Source organism: Panthera tigris, chromosome C2, assembly GCF_018350195.1.
Source record: "Panthera tigris isolate Pti1 chromosome C2, P.tigris_Pti1_mat1.1, whole genome shotgun sequence".
NCBI lineage: Eukaryota > Metazoa > Chordata > Mammalia > Carnivora > Felidae > Panthera > Panthera tigris.
Window position 1 is genome coordinate 94313818 of NC_056668.1, and position 16240 is coordinate 94330057.

General features: G+C 35.3%; 1 long non-coding RNA gene across 1 annotated transcript in view; it reads right to left on the reverse strand.

Annotated features, from left to right (window-relative positions):
- The window catches only part of LOC122230586, a 39298-nt gene extending 23348 nt beyond the window's left edge, over positions 1 to 15950 (reverse strand). Inside the window, exon 1 of the long non-coding RNA XR_006207576.1 lies at positions 15496 to 15950. This is a non-coding gene — a long non-coding RNA (uncharacterized LOC122230586). The remainder of the gene's footprint in view (positions 1 to 15495) is intronic.
- Between the last annotated feature and the right edge of the window lie 290 nt (positions 15951 to 16240).

Genomic DNA, 16240 nt, shown 5'->3' on the forward strand with positions numbered 1-16240 from the left:
CCAAAAGACATAGGGTATCAGAATGGATAGAAAAACAAGACCCATCTATTTGCTGTCTACAAGAGACTCATTTTAGATCTGAGGACACCTTTAGATTGAGAGTGAGGGGATGGAGAACTATTTATCATGCTACTGGAAGCCAAAAGAAAGCTGGAGTAGCCATACTTATATCAGACAACCCAGACTTTAAATTAAAGGCTGTAACAAGAGATGAAGAAGGGCATTATATAATAATTACAGGGTCTATCCATCAGGAAGAGCTAACAATTATAAATGTCTATGCGCCGAATACCGGAGCCCCCAAATATATAAAACAATTACTCATAAACATAAGCAACCTTATTGATAAGAATGTGGTCATTGCAGGGGACTTTAACACCCCACTTACAGAAATGGATAGATCATCTAGGCACACAGTCAATAAAGAAACAAGGGCCCTGAATGATACATTGGATCAGATGGACTTGACAGATATATTTAGAACTCTGCATCCCAAAGCAACAGAATATACTTTCTTCTCGAGTGCACATGGAACATTCTCCAAGATAGATCATATACTGGGTCACAAAACAGCCCTTCATAAGTTTACAAGAATTGAAATTATACCATGCATACTTTCAGACCACAATGCTATGAAGCTTGAAATCAACCACAGGAAAAAGTCTGGAAAACCTCCAAAAGCATGGAGGTTAAAGAACACCCTACTAACGAATGAGTGGGTCAACCAGGCAATTAGAGAAGAAATTAAAAAATATATGGAAACAAACAAAAATGAAAATACAACAATCCAAACGCTTTGGGATGCAGCGAAGGCAGTCCTGAGAGGAAAATACATTGCAATCCAGGCCTATCTCAAGAAACAAGAAAAATCCCAAATACAAAATCTAACAGCACACCTAAAGGAAATAGAAGCAGAACAGCAAAGGCAGCCTAAACCCAGCAGAAGAAGAGAAATAATAAAGATCAGAGCAGAAATAAACAATATAGAATCTAAAAAAACGGTAGAGCAGATCAACGAAACCAAGAGTTGGTTCTTTGAAAAAATAAACAAAATTGACAAACCTCTAGCCAGGCTTCTCAAAAAGAAAAGGGAGATGACCCAAATAGATAAAATCATGAACGAAAATGGAATTATTACAACCAATCCCTCAGAGATACAAACAATTATCAGGGAATACTATGAAAAATTATATGCCAACAAATTGGACAACCTGGAAGAAATGGACAAATTCCTAAACACCCACACTCTTCCAAAACTCAATCAGGAGGAAATAGAAAGCTTGAACAGACCCATAACCAGCGAAGAAATTGAATCGGTTATCAAAAATCTCCCAACAAATAAGAGTCCAGGACCAGATGGCTTCCCAGGGGAGTTCTACCAGACGTTTAAAGTGGAGATAATACCTATCCTTCTCAAGCTATTCCAAGAAATAGAAAGGGAAGGAAAACTTCCAGACTCATTCTATGAAGCCAGTATTACTTTGATTCCTAAACCAGACAGAGACCCAGTAAAAAAAGAGAACTACAGGCCAATATCCCTGATGAATATGGATGCAAAAATTCTCAATAAGATACTAGCAAATCGAATTCAACGGCATATAAAAAGAATTATTCACCATGATCAAGTGGGATTCATTCCTGGGATGCTGGGCTGGTTCAACATTCGCAAATCAATCAACGTGATACATCACATTAACAAAAAAAAAGAGAAGAACCATATGATCCTGTCAATCGATGCAGAAAAGGCCTTTGACAAAATCCAGCACCCTTTCTTAATAAAAACCCTTGAGAAAGTCAGGATAGAAGGAACATACTTAAAGATCATAAAAGCCATTTATGAAAAGCCCACAGCTAACATCATCCTCAACGGGGAAAAACTGAGAGCTTTTTCCCTGAGATCAGGAACACGACAGGGATGCCCACTCTCACCGCTGTTGTTTAACATAGTGCTGGAAGTTCTAGCTTCAGCAATCAGACAACAAAAGGAAATCAAAGGCATCAAAATTGGCAAAGATGAAGTCAAGCTTTCGCTTTTTGCAGATGACATGATATTATACATGGAAAATCCGATAGACTCCACCAAAAGTCTGCTAGAACTGATACATGAATTCAGCAAAGTTGCAGGATACAAAATCAATGTACAGAAATCAGTTGCATTCTTATACACTAACAATGAAGCAACAGAAAGACAAATAAAGAAACTGATCCCATTCACAATTGCACCAAGAAGCATAAAATACCTAGGAATAAATCTAACCAAAGATGTAAAAGATCTGTATGCTGAAAACTGTAGAAAGCTTATGAAGGTAATTGAAGAAGATTTAAAGAAATGGAAAGACATTCCCTGCTCATGGATTGGAAGAATACATATTGTCAAAATGTCAACACTACCCAAAGCTATCTACACATTCAATGCAATCCCAATCAAAATTGCACAGCATTCTTCTCGAAACTAGAACAAGCAATCCTAAAATTCATATGGAACCACAAAAGGCCCCGAATAGCCAAAGTAATTTTGAAGAAGAAGACCAAAGCAGGAGGCATCACAATCCCAGACTTTAGCCTCTACTACAAAGCTGTCATCATCAAGACAGCATGGTATTGGCATAAAAACAGACACATAGACCAATGGAATAGAATAGAAACCCCAGAACTAGACCCACAAACGTATGGCCAACTCATCTTTGACAAAGCAGGAAAGAACATCCAATGGAAAAAAGACAGTCTCTTTAACAAATGGTGCTGGGAGAACTGGACAGCAACATGCAGAAGGTTGAAACTAGACCACTTTCTGACACCATTCACAAAAGTAAACTCAAAATGGATAAAGGACCTGAATGTGAGACAGGAAACCATCAAAACCTTAGAGGAGAAAGCAGGAAAAGACCTCTCTGACCTCAGCCGTAGCAATCTCTTACTCGACACATCCCCAAAGGCAAGGGAGTTAAAAGCAAAAGTGAATTACTGGGACCTTATGAAGATAAAAAGCTTCTGCACAGCAAAGGAAACAACCAACAAAACTAAAAGGCAACCAACGGAATGGGAAAAGATATTTGCAAATGACATATCGGACAAAGGGCTAGTATCCAAAATCTATAAAGAGCTCACCAAACTCCACACCCGAAAAACAAATAACCCAGAGAAGAAATGGGCAGAAAACATGAATAGACACTTCTCTAAAGAAGACATCCGGATGGCCAACAGGCACATGAAAAGATGTTCAACGTCGCTCCTTATCAGGGAAATACAAATCAAAACCACACTCAGATATCACCTCACGCCAGTCAGAGTGGCCAAAATGAAGAAATCAGGAGCCTCTAGATGCTGGAGAGGATGTGGAGAAACGGGAACCCTCTTGCACTGTTGGTGGGAATGCAAATTGGTGCAGCCGCTCTGGAAAGCAGTGTGGAGGTTCCTCAGAAAATTAAAAATAGACCTACCCTATGGCCCAGCAATAGCACTGCTAGGAATTTACCCAAGGCATACAGGAGTACTGATGCATAGGGGCACTTGTACCCCAATGTTTATAGCAGCACTCTCAACAATAGCCAAATTATGGAAAGAGCCTAAATGTCCATCAACTGATGAATGGATAAGGAAATTGTGGTTTATATACACAATGGAATACTACGTGGCAATGAGAAAAAATGAAATATGGCCTTTTGTAGCAACGTGGATGGAACTGGAGAGTGTGATGCTAAGCCATACATAATAAGCCATACAGAGAAAGACAGATACCATATGGTTTCACTCTTATGTGGATCCCGAGAAACGTAACAGAAACCCATGGGGGAGGGGAAGAAAAAAAAAAAAAAAGAGGTTAGAGTGGGAGAGAGCCAAAGCATAAGAGACTGTTAAAAACTGAGAACAAACTGAGGGTTGATGGGGGGTGGGAGGGAGGGTAGGGTGGGTAATGGGTATTGAGGAGGGCACGTTTTGGGATGAGCACTGGGTGTTGTATGGAAACCAATTTGACAATAAATTTCATATATTAAAAAAAAATAAAAATTAAAAAATAAATAAATAAATAAATAAATAAATAAAAAATTATTATTTTCTTCCAGTCTATAACCTGCCTATTTATTTTGGTAAGAAATTTTACATTTGATGAAGTTTAACATATAATTTTCTCTTTTATGGCTATTGCTTTCCATGTCTTCTAAAAATTATTTGCCTATTCACAAGGGTATATACATATTTTCCTATATTTTCTTCCATAAATTTTATTTTATGTTTATGTCCACAATCTATTTTCAATTAATTTTTATGTAGCATATGAAGTAGGGATTGTAGTTCATTTTTTTACTGATGTAAAATTCATATAAGAAAAACTATCATTTAAAATTACTTTTAAGTTTATTCATTTTGAGAGATACAGATACAGCGTGAGTGGGGAAGGAGCAGAGAGACAGAGGGAGAGAGAGAATCCCAAGCAGGGTTCATGTTGCCAGCACAGAGCCTGATGCAGGACCTGAACTCACAAAACCGCAAGATCATGACTTGAGCCAAAACCAAGAGCTGGATGCTTAACTGACTGAGCCACCCAGGCGGCCTCTAAATCTATCATTTTAGAGTGTACAAATCTGTGGTATTTAGTACATTTCACAATGTATGCAACAATTGCCTCAATAGAAGCAATTATTAATAAATAACATTTTCATCACCCCAAAAGACAACCTTATGCCTATTAAGCAGTTCTTCTCCATTCCATCCTTTTTTCCAGCCCTGGCAAACATTATTCTGCTTTCTATCTCTGTGGTATTACTTAATCTGGATACATATAAATGTTGTTACAGAATATGTGAACTTTTGTGTCTGGTTTCTTTTCTATAGCATAATATTTTTGAGATTCACCCACATTGTAGCATGTAGCAGTACTTTATTCTTTTTCATGGTTGAGTAATACTTCAGTGTATGTATGTACCACATTTATTCATCCATTCGTCTGTTAATAAGACTTTTGGGTTGTTTCCATGTTTTCCCTATTCTGAATAGTGCTGCTCTGAAACTTGTGTACAAGTATTTGCTTGAGTATCTGCTTTCAGTTCTCTGGAGTATATGCCTAGGAGTGGAATTGCCAGTTTATATAAAAATTATGAATTGAATTTTTTGAGAAACCACCAAACTACTTTGCACAGTGGCTGTACCATTTTACATTCCCACAAGGATGTACAATGTTCCAATTTCCCCAATTTCTCAACCAATATTTGTTTCCTTTTTTAAATTATAGCCATTCTAGTGGGTGTGAAGTAGTATTTCATTGTGGTTTTGATTTTCATTTCCCTATTAATGATTTTGACCATCTTGTTATGTGCATTTTGGACATTTCTATATTTTCCTTAAAGAAATGTCTATTCAAGTCTCTTGCCCATTTTGAAAAATGGCTGTCTTTTGATTACAAGTTTTATTCTTTATTATTATAGCTTAATAATAAGCCTTGCATTTCTTCAAACTTTTCTTATTTTTATAAATTAATTTTGTTAATATAGGTCCTTAGAATTTCCAAGTAAATTTTAGAATAATCTCGTCACTTTCTATACAAAAACCTACTGGGATTTTGATTAGGATAGCATTCAATATATTGATCCATTTAGGAAGCAATGACATCATAGTGACATTACGCATATCGATCCATGAACATAGTATATTTCTCCAATTATTTAGTTTGTCTTTAGCTTATCTCCAGAATATTTTGAATATTTTGTAGTTCTCAATATATAGGTCTTATACACATTTTATTTTTAAGTATTTAATTTTTAATACTATTATAAATGGGTCCCTCTTTTAAAATATTTAATTTTCAATTGTTTGTTGCTAACATGGAAATACAATTGATTTTCCTATTGAGCCTATATTAATTCTCGTAAACACACTTGTTAATTCTAGTCTGCTTTTAATAGATGTCTTGGATTTTCAACCGAGATGATCATGACATCATGAATAAAGTAATTTCTGATCTGTATACTTTTTATTTCTTTTTCATATCTTGGTGCACTGGGTAGGATTTCCAATACAATATTGAATAAAAGTGGTTACAATGAACATCCTTGTCTTGCCTTTGTTCTTAGAGGACATAGTGGGAAGAATTCTAAAAATATCCCCCCAAATTCTCATTCTGTGATTATACAATCAAATACTAATCTAGGTACTGCTGTGTAGTGACTCTGAAGATGGAATTAAGGTTACTAATCAGCTAACCTTAAATTAGGAAGATTATCCTATTAAGCCCAATGTAATTACATGAGCACTTAAAAGTAGAAGAAAAAGGCAGAAAAGTCAGTCAGAGAGATGCTGAAGAAGAGGAAGTTAGCAAAGGAAAGATGATGAAAAAAGGGAGGTTAGAGAAACAAAGCATAAGAAGAATTTGACTTGCCATTGCTGATTTTGAGAATGCAAGAAGGCAGGCATGAGCCAAGGAACACAACTGGCTTCTACAAGCTGGGAACAATCTCCAAGTGACAGCAAGGAAACAGGGACCCCAGTACTACAATTGTGTGGAACTGAATTCTTCCAACAACTTGAATGGTCTTAGAGGTGGATTCATTCTTAGAGCCTCCAGAAAAACAAAACAATACAATACAAAAAACACAGCCCTGCTGACACCTTCAATTTGGCCTGCTAAAATGCAGGGCAGAAAATGAACTGAGCCACACTGTGCATGGACTGCTGATGTACAGAACTGAATGATTTTTAAGTGAGAGTTATTTTAGGGCACCTAATTTGTGACAATTTTGTTATGGCCACAATAGAAAAGAAATATAAAAGGAACATATTCAGTATTTCACTGCTGAGTTTGTTCATTGTTGGGTTTTTTCATAGATGTCCTCTTTATATGTTACTATGTTAAAGAAGTTCCTTTATATTCCTAGTTTGCTGAGTTTTTCTCAGGAATGTATATAAAGTTTATCAGATGCTTTTTCTGCATCTATTGAGATGATCATATGGCTTTTCAACACTTTTCTGTCAATGTGGTGAATTATATTGAATTTTTCTTCTATCTTTTTAATTAATATTTAGGAAAGTCATAACAAATGGAACTTTTCATATAAGCATATAAAGGAAAAGGTTTATGAAAGAACCTTCACTATGGTATGCAAAATTATTTATGCATCAATGCTTACTTTTTATCTTTTTTAAATAACAGCTTTATTGAGGTATAATTCACATACCATAAAACTTCCCTAGTAAAGTGTACAATTCAGTGACTTTTTTTAAGTATATTCAGGGTTATGCAACCATCACACTAGTTTCATTTTATGTTTTCATCACCCCAAAAGAAACCCTGTACCCATTGGCAGTAACTTATTCTCCCCTCCATCCAGGTCCTGGTAACCACTAATCTACTATGTGTTTCTATGAATTTGCTTATTCTAGATCCTTCATATAGATGGAATCACTCAATATGCAGCCTTTTTTCAAGTAGCATTATATTTCAAGGCTCATCCACGTTGTACTATTCATAAGTACTTCTTTCTTTTTATTGTGAAATATTTTTCATTGCATAGAATATAATGGAATATTATATGACTAGATGTGGAATTGCTCAGTCAGATGCTTACTCTGTGTTTAACATTTTGAGAAATGAGAAACTCATTTAACATTTGAAAAAAATTTCTTTGCCTTTCTTTCACTAGCATAAGGTAGAAATCTATGCCATTGATTTAAACCTTTCTCCTTTCCTAAAATAAACATTTAAAGCTATCACTTTTTTCTCTACAGTTGTTTTAACTATAGCCTACAAATTTTAATATATTGTATTTTTGTTATTCAATTTAATATATTCTTCTCACTTTCCTTGCCTTTTCTACTTTGACCTACAGGTTAATTACAGATGTCCTAATCTCTAAATATTTTCAGTTTTTAAATATGTCTTACTGGTTTTTTATTTAATTCTATTGAGGTTAGCCAAAGATTTCTGAAAATTGATCAAGCATATTTTGGATGATGATCAATGTATACTTGAATTCAATGTGTATTTTACAGATTTTAGGTATAGCACTCTAAAAATGTCCATTAGATCAAGATGGATTGTGATTTTAAACCATACTACATTCTTAATGATGCTATGTCTATTGTTTCATATATTGCTGAGAAAGGTATTGAAAAATACCTACAATTGTAGACTAGGCTATGTATTTAGTTCTGTCAGTTTTTGCTTCATGTATTTTTAAGCTCTATTAGTCATGTACACACCTAAATTATGTTTTCCTAATGATTTGATCCTTTATCATGCAATGTCTCTTTTCCATTGGTAATAGCTCTTTGTCTTGAGGTCTACGTTATGTGATATCAATAAAGCCACTCCAACATTTTAATGCTTACTGTTTGATTGGTATCATTTTTTTAATCCCTTTATTTTCAACCAATATGTGTCTTCACTTTTAAGGTGTATCTGGTAACACTATATGTTAACTAACTTGGATTTAAATAAAATTCAATGTTTTTTAATTAAAAAAAAATTTTTAAAAGTGTAACTGGTAGATGGCATATAGTTGGGTATTATGAGACTGAGATTCTCTAGTCTGACAATCACTACCTTTTAATTGGAATGTTTAACCCATTTATATTTAATGTAATTATTGATCTGGTTAATTGGGATTGGGTCTCTTTGTTATTTGTTCCTATTTGCCCCATCTGATTCTTTTGAGATTGATGACATATATTTAATGTAACATATCCAAAATATAATTTCAACATGTGATCAATATAGGACATTATTAGATAATTTATCTTCTTTTTTGAACTTACTGAGGTATAATTGACAAATATATTTGTAAGAAAATTTAAGTGTACATCATGATGATATGATATACATACACATTGTGAAATGATTCTTCCCATTTAGTTAATTAACACATCCATCATTTCATATACTTATGTTTGGGGGTTATTTTTTGTTACTGTTGTTGTTGTTTGGTGAGTACATTTAAGTTCTACTCTCATACAATAAAATGTTATCAACTATAGTCACCATGTTATGTATTAGATCCTTAGACCTTATGCATTTTATAAGTAAAAATTTATACCCTTTTACCAACTTGTCTCTATTTCCCTGTCTCCTATTGCCTGGCAACAATATTCTATTCTCTGCTTCTATGCATTCGACTTTTGTTTTTGGTTTTGTTTTGTTTTGTTTCCACACATAACAATCTAAATGCAGTATTTGTCTTTCTCCATTTGGCTTACTTCACTTAGAATAATGCCCTCAAGATCCATCTGTGTGTTACAAATGGCAGGATTTCCTTCATTCTCATGGCTGAATTCTATATTTGAATTATAATTCAGCCATATGTGTGTGTGTCTCCCATCTTTTTTATCCATTCACCCATCAATGGACACTTAAATTATTTGCATAACTTGACTGTGTGAATAGCAATGAACATGAGAGTCCACATATCTCTTTGATGTCCTGTCTTCATTTCCTTTGGATATATACCCAAAAGTGGGATTTCTGGATCATATAATAGTTCTATTTTTATTTTTTTTTAACAACCTCCATGCTGTTTTCCATAGCTGCTGCACCACTTTACATTCCCAACAGTACACAAGGGTTCCCTTTTTTCCACATCCTTACCAACACTTGTTATCAAATACATTTTTGAGGATAACCATTCTAACAAGTGGGAGGTAATATCTCATTATGATTTTAGATTTACATTTCCCTGATGATTAGTGATGCAGAGCCCCTTTTCATGTACCTGTTGGCCATTTGTATATCTACTTTGAGAAATATCTATTCTGTTCCTTTGCCCATTTTTTACATTTAGACTGTTTTTATGCTATTGAATTGTATGAGTTTTATATATTTTGGATATTAACCCCTTATCATGACTTACAAATATTTTCTCTGATTACATAGATTGCCTTTTCTTTTTGTTGATGGTTTCCTTTGCTGTAGAAGCTTCTTACTGTGATATAGTCCCACTTGCTTATTTTTGCTTTTGTTTTCTTTGCTTTCAGTGAAAAATCCAAAATATCATTGCCAAGATCAACGTCAAGAGCTTACCCCCTCTGTTTTCTTCTAGAAGTTTAACAGTTTTGAGTCTGTTGTTCAAGTTTTTAAACCATTTGAATTATGTTTGTATACAGTGTAAGACAAGGGTCCAGTTTCATTCTCTTGCATGTGATTATCCAGTTTTTTCAACACCAGTTATTGAAAGATTATATTGTATATAACTGTATACTCCATTGTATTCATTGTATATTTATGCCTCCTTTGTTGTAAATTAATTGGCCATATAGACATCGGTTTATGCCAGGATCCTCTTCTAGTCAATTGTTCTATGTATCTGTTTTTATGCCAGTACCATAGAGTTTTGATTACTTTGGCTTTGTGATACAGCGTGAAATCCAAAAGTGTGGTGCCTCTAGCTTTGTTCTTCTTTCTCAAGATTAGTTTGTCTACTTTGGGGCTTCTGTGGTTCCATGCAAATTTAAGGAGTTTCTCCTAAGGTGAAAAATGCCATTTGAATTTTGAGACGAATTGCACTGAATCTGTAGATTGCTTAGGGGTAGTATGCACATTTTCATAATATTAATTCTTACAATCCATGAGCACAGAAAATATTCCCATTTATTTGTGTCTTCAATTTGTTTCATCAACACTGTTTTCTGTGTATAGGTCTTTCACCACTTTGGTTAAATTTATTCCTAAGAATTTTATTCTTTTTGATGCAATTATAAATGGATTGTTTTCTTAATTTCTTTGATAGTTCATTACTAGTGTATAGAAACACAACTATCTTTCCATATTAATTTTGTGTCTTGCAACTTTACTGAATTCATTTATTCTAACAGCTTTTTTGGTAGAAACTTTAGGGTTTCCTATATACAATATAATGTCATTGCAAACAGAGATCATTTTACTTATTTTCCAATACGGATGGCTTTTATTATTTTTTCTTACCTAAATATTCTGGTTAGGACTTCCTAACAACAAGTGGAATAAAGGTGGTGAGAGTGGGTATCCTTGTCTTAATTCATTATTAACTGTGGGTTTGTCATATATAACCTTTATTATATTGAGGCACAATCACTCTATACACAGTTTGTTGAGAGTTTTTATTATGAATGCATGTTGAATTTTGTCAAATGCTTTTTCTGCAACTATTGAGATGACTGTATAATTTTTATCCTTCATTTTGTTAATGTGGTATATCATATTGATTGATTTGCAGATGATGAACCATCCTTGCATCCCTGGAATAAACCTCACTTGATCATGGTGTACAATCCTTTTAATGTACTATTGAATTTACTTTGTTAATATTTTGTTAAGGATTTTTGCATCTATGCTCATCAGGGATATTGACCTATAATTTTTTCTTGTAGTGTGCTTGTCTGTTTGGGGTATTATATGGTCTTATAAAGTGAATTTAAAAGTAACCCCCCTCTTCAATTTTTTGGAAAAAGCTTAAGAAAAGTTTATATTAATTCTTCTTTAAATATTTGGCAGAATTCATCAGTGAAGCCATCTGGTCCTGGACTTTTTTTTGGTTGGGAGGTTCTGATTACTGATTCAGTCACCTTACTAGTAATTGATCTTTTCAGATTTTCTATTCTGTGTGATTCAGTAATTGTAGGTTGTATGTTTTTAGGATTTATCTATTTTTTCTAGGTTGTCCAACTGTTTGAAGTATAATTGTCCATGGTCGTCTCTTATTTCTCTGGTATCAGCTGTAATGCCTCCTCTTTCATTTATAACTTTTTTTCATTTATAACTGTTCTTTTTTCTTGGTAAGTCTAGGTAAATGTTTTTATCTGTTTTGTTTATTTTTTTAATAGCTTTTAATTTTACTAATATTTTTCCAATTTTTTTTGCAGTATTCCATTTTGCTTTGGTAATTTGTGTCTTCATTTTCATTTGTCTCAAGATATTTTATTTCTCCTTGATCTATTGGTTGTTCAGTAGCATGTTGTTTAATCTCCACATATTTGTGACTTTTCCAGTTTTTTTTCTTGTAATTATTTCTAGTTTCATACCTTTGTGGTCAGAAAACATTTGATATGCTCATAATCTTCTTAAATGTATTGATTTGTTTTGTGGCCTAACATATATATAACCTATCCTGGAGAATGTTCCATGTGCACTTGAGAAGAAATGTGTTTTCTGCTACTGTTAATTAAATATTTTGCAAATGTCTGTTAAGCCCATCTGGTCTAATGTGTAGTATAAGTCCATTGCTTCCTTATTGATTTTCTATCTGGATGATCTATACATTGTTGAAAGTGGGGTATTGAAGTCCCCTACTATTATTGTATTGCTGTCCACTTCTACTTTTAGGTCTGTTAATAGTTCCTTTATGGATCTAGGTGTTTCTATGTTGGGTGCATAATTATCTACAAATGTTATATCCTCTTTCTGAATTCACCCCCATATCATTATATGACTTTGTCTCTTATTACAGTCTGTCTTAAGGTCTATTTTGTCTGATATAGAAGAATAACTATCTCATCTTTCTTCTGGTTTCTATTTGCATGGATTATCTTTTTGCATCCCTTCACTTTCAGTCTGTGCCCTTAAGGCTGAAGTAAGTCTCCTGCTTTAGCTTTAATAATCATCTATATACTAATGATTCACAAATGTCCATTTCTATTTAAGATATATACATATATCTCCCATAGGAAGCTGAAATTCAATCTGCCCAAAAGTAAACTCAACTTTCCCTGGTAATTTGCTCTTTCTGTTATATTTTCTATCTCAATGAATGGTAGCATCATTCTCCCAGTTTTTTACTGTATCCTCTTCCTCATACCCTACATCTCTCTTTCCATTTTGACCCCTAACATTTAATTAATTATAACACTATTTCCATTTTTCACGTAATTCTCTTGAATATGTCCTCTCTATGTTCTCATAGTCACCACCTTTGTTCACCAACATATTTCTTCCTAATCAGTTTCCTATTTCCAATATTTTCTCCTCCCTCCAAATCCTCCATACCATAACCAGAAGTGTCTTTCTAAATGAAAGCTACATTCTTGTTATTTTCTTATATGTACTATTTCAATATCTTTCTGGTTTACTTGGGAGAAAATTCAAGTTCACTTATCTCTTTTTACAGTATGCACCAGATACACTGAAACATTTACAGTCCAGGATGATGCTATAATTCTCTCATCTACAAGTCTTTGTATCCCTTATCCCTTTGCCTAAAATACCTTTTCCAAAACTCTCCTCATTGCTAACTTCTACTAATTTTTTTTCATGTCAGATTAATATATTCACTGCTAGAGAAGCAGTCTTGAAATCTTCTAGACCTGTGATGTGTCCAATATCATAGACACCATCATACCTATTGAACACTTAAAATATGGGTAGTCTGGGTAGTCTGAATTGAGATGTACCCTACACCAGAGACTGAAGGATCAGTTTAAAACAACTATAAAATTATCTTAATAATAATTTTTATATTGGTTACATATGAAATCTTTTGGATGTATTGGGTTAAATAAAATATATTATTGAAATTAATTTTATCCCCTTTAACTTTTTAAATATGGTTGCAACAAAACTCAAAATTATATGTGGCTTACATCATATTTCTATTGGATTACACCTAGACTAGATGAGGAAGAGCTCTTTTTTTTCAGAACCCTGTAGTTATTTATTTGTATTTATTTTATCTGTTAAAATTGCTAAATTGCATCATATAGTAGACTGCAAGCACCTAACGAACAGGGGGCTGTCTTGGTAAACATGGTAATTCCAGTGCTAAAGGTATTAAAATAAAAACAGTAATCCCCATTATTCATGGATTCCATATTTGTGACTCTGCCTATGGATTCAATTTACTTACAATCAGGACTAGCAGTGCTTTCAGTCAGTTATGGACAAGCACAGAACAGCAAAAGATAGAAGTCATCCAATGCATATTTTCCTAGCTGAGGTCAAACAAGGTGAGGCTCTGCCTTCTTGCTACAGCTGTCAAATTCAACAAGTGTTTCTTTTCAGTCTATTAGCACCACTTTTCACATTTTTGTGACTTTTGTTGGTGACTTGGCTGTTTACGATGGCTCTGAAGCATAGTGCTGAAACGCCGTCTAGTGCTTCTAAGCACAAGAAGGCTGTGATGTACCTTATGGAGAAAATACATGTGTTAGATAAGCTCCACTCAGGCATAATAATTATAGTGCTGTTGGCTGTGAGTTAAATGTTAATGAATCAATACGTATTAAGTAAGGTGAAACTGAAACACACATAAAACAAGATTATATATTGGTCAGTTCACAAAAATGTTGTGACCAGAGACTCACAGGAACCTAACTCTGCACTTCCCCTAGGAACAATGGTTCAGTATTTGCTGACTCCGAGTTCCAGCAACTTCACTAGAATTGACTGTATTTGTTGAATGAATGAAGCTGGATCATTTGATTCCAAATCCAAATCTTATGCAAATGCAGCAGTAGTTAAAGTAGTGATTATGGAGCCAAGCTGCCTAGAGTTCAATCTTGGCTCTCTGATTTCCTAGCTGTGTGAGTTTGGCCAAAATACTTTTCTCTGCTTTTTTCTCACAATTAAAAATGCAGATAAAACAGCAGTTGCTAATGGTTTCCAGGGGCTGGGTGTAGGGGGAGGGGACTAACCACAAAAAGGAGGGAACTTTTGGAATCAGGGAAATATTCTTTATTTTGATTGAAGTCATAGTTATAGAACTACTTATGTTTTTCAAAACTCACAAAACTGAAAAGGGTAAGTTTTAATTTGTAGAAATTATAACGTAGTAAACTTAACGTTAAGGGGCACCTGAGTGGCTCAGTCAGTTAAACGTCCAACTTCAGCTCAAGTCATGAGCTCAGGTTCCTGGGTTCTAGCCCTGCATTGGGTTCTGTGCTGACAGCTCAGAGCCTGGAGCCTGGCGCCTGCTTCAGATTCTGTGACTCCCTCTGTCTCTCTGTTTCTCCCCTGCTCATGCTCTCTGTCTCTCTCTCAAAAATAAATAAAGATGAAAAAAATTAAAAAAAAATAAATTTGAGGTTAAAAAACGGGTAATAGTCAAGATTAAAGGAATAATGCACATAAGACATTTTATGCTTACCTACTTGCATAGATACTCTTTACATATTAGCAATCATTCTAATAACATTAGACAGGGAAAGGTTAGACTGTGTAAGGAAAAGCAGAGTGGACTCATGAACCAGGGTTCTAATTCGACTTTTTCATATATTAGCTAGAGGCTGAATTCCGTTTATGGGAGTTCATTTTTTTACAATAAAGGTTGAATTCAACATGTGTCAAATACCTGTGCAAACCATAGGGCCACATAGTAATGTGAGAACGTGACTGGTACTCAAAAGACAGCGATACAAAATTACAAGACCACATACTGGGGAGTATAGGTCACCTCCCCAAGGTAGAATGCAGTGCGTTGTGAAATGGAACACAAGGGGGCGCATCTCTTTTAAGAACCTTGGTCCTTAATCCTAGTCAAGTCTCTATTGGCTCCTGGTCTATTTTGAAGACAACCCAACAGCTCTACTGAGGTTTGAACATACCTCAAACTCAAATACCAATGCCAAGAGGAAAGAAGAGCCGAGTTTCTCAGAACTGGACTGGTCTGAGTTTCTGGACAGGACCGTGATGAAGGAAGGAGGTAGGCATTCACCATTCACCTTCACAACTCCGTAACAGCCTAGTGTGAAGAATGAGCTGGGTCGTTTCACTGCTGTTATCTGGGTCGCAGATGTCTCAGGAGTTCCCACCCCAGAAGGCACTGCTGACCCTGCCCAGGCACCCAGTGGCAGTCACTGCCAGAACCTCATCACGGATGGCCGGGGTCCCCTGTGAGCCGACAAGTTAGAGCCGGTAATAAAATACTGCACTTGGGCTCTTCCTTGAGGAGCCAAGTGTGGTTTCAACCATCAACCTGAGCCAGAAGTTCGACCCCAAATCTCCTCCCACAGCCACGCAGGGCACCCGTTGAATCCGTGTCCCTCACAGGGCCTGACAACTGTCACGTGACAACCGCCACGCACCCGATGGCAGGGGCCACAGAACGTGTGGTTTGGCTTCTGTTAACTTCAACTTGGACCCGAGTGCAACCAACATAAAAGTTTGAGGTAGCAAGTTTCCTTGCCTTTAAGTTCACCCTCAGCAAACGGACTCCAAAAAGTGCTCCTCACGCCGGAAGTGCACTAATCCGCAGCACGTGGGGTTGCCAGGGCGCTCTTCACGTGACTGGGCGGGACCTCGTGAACATTGTAGCCAATGGTAGCCCGAGAGGGCGGTGCCTGTGACGCG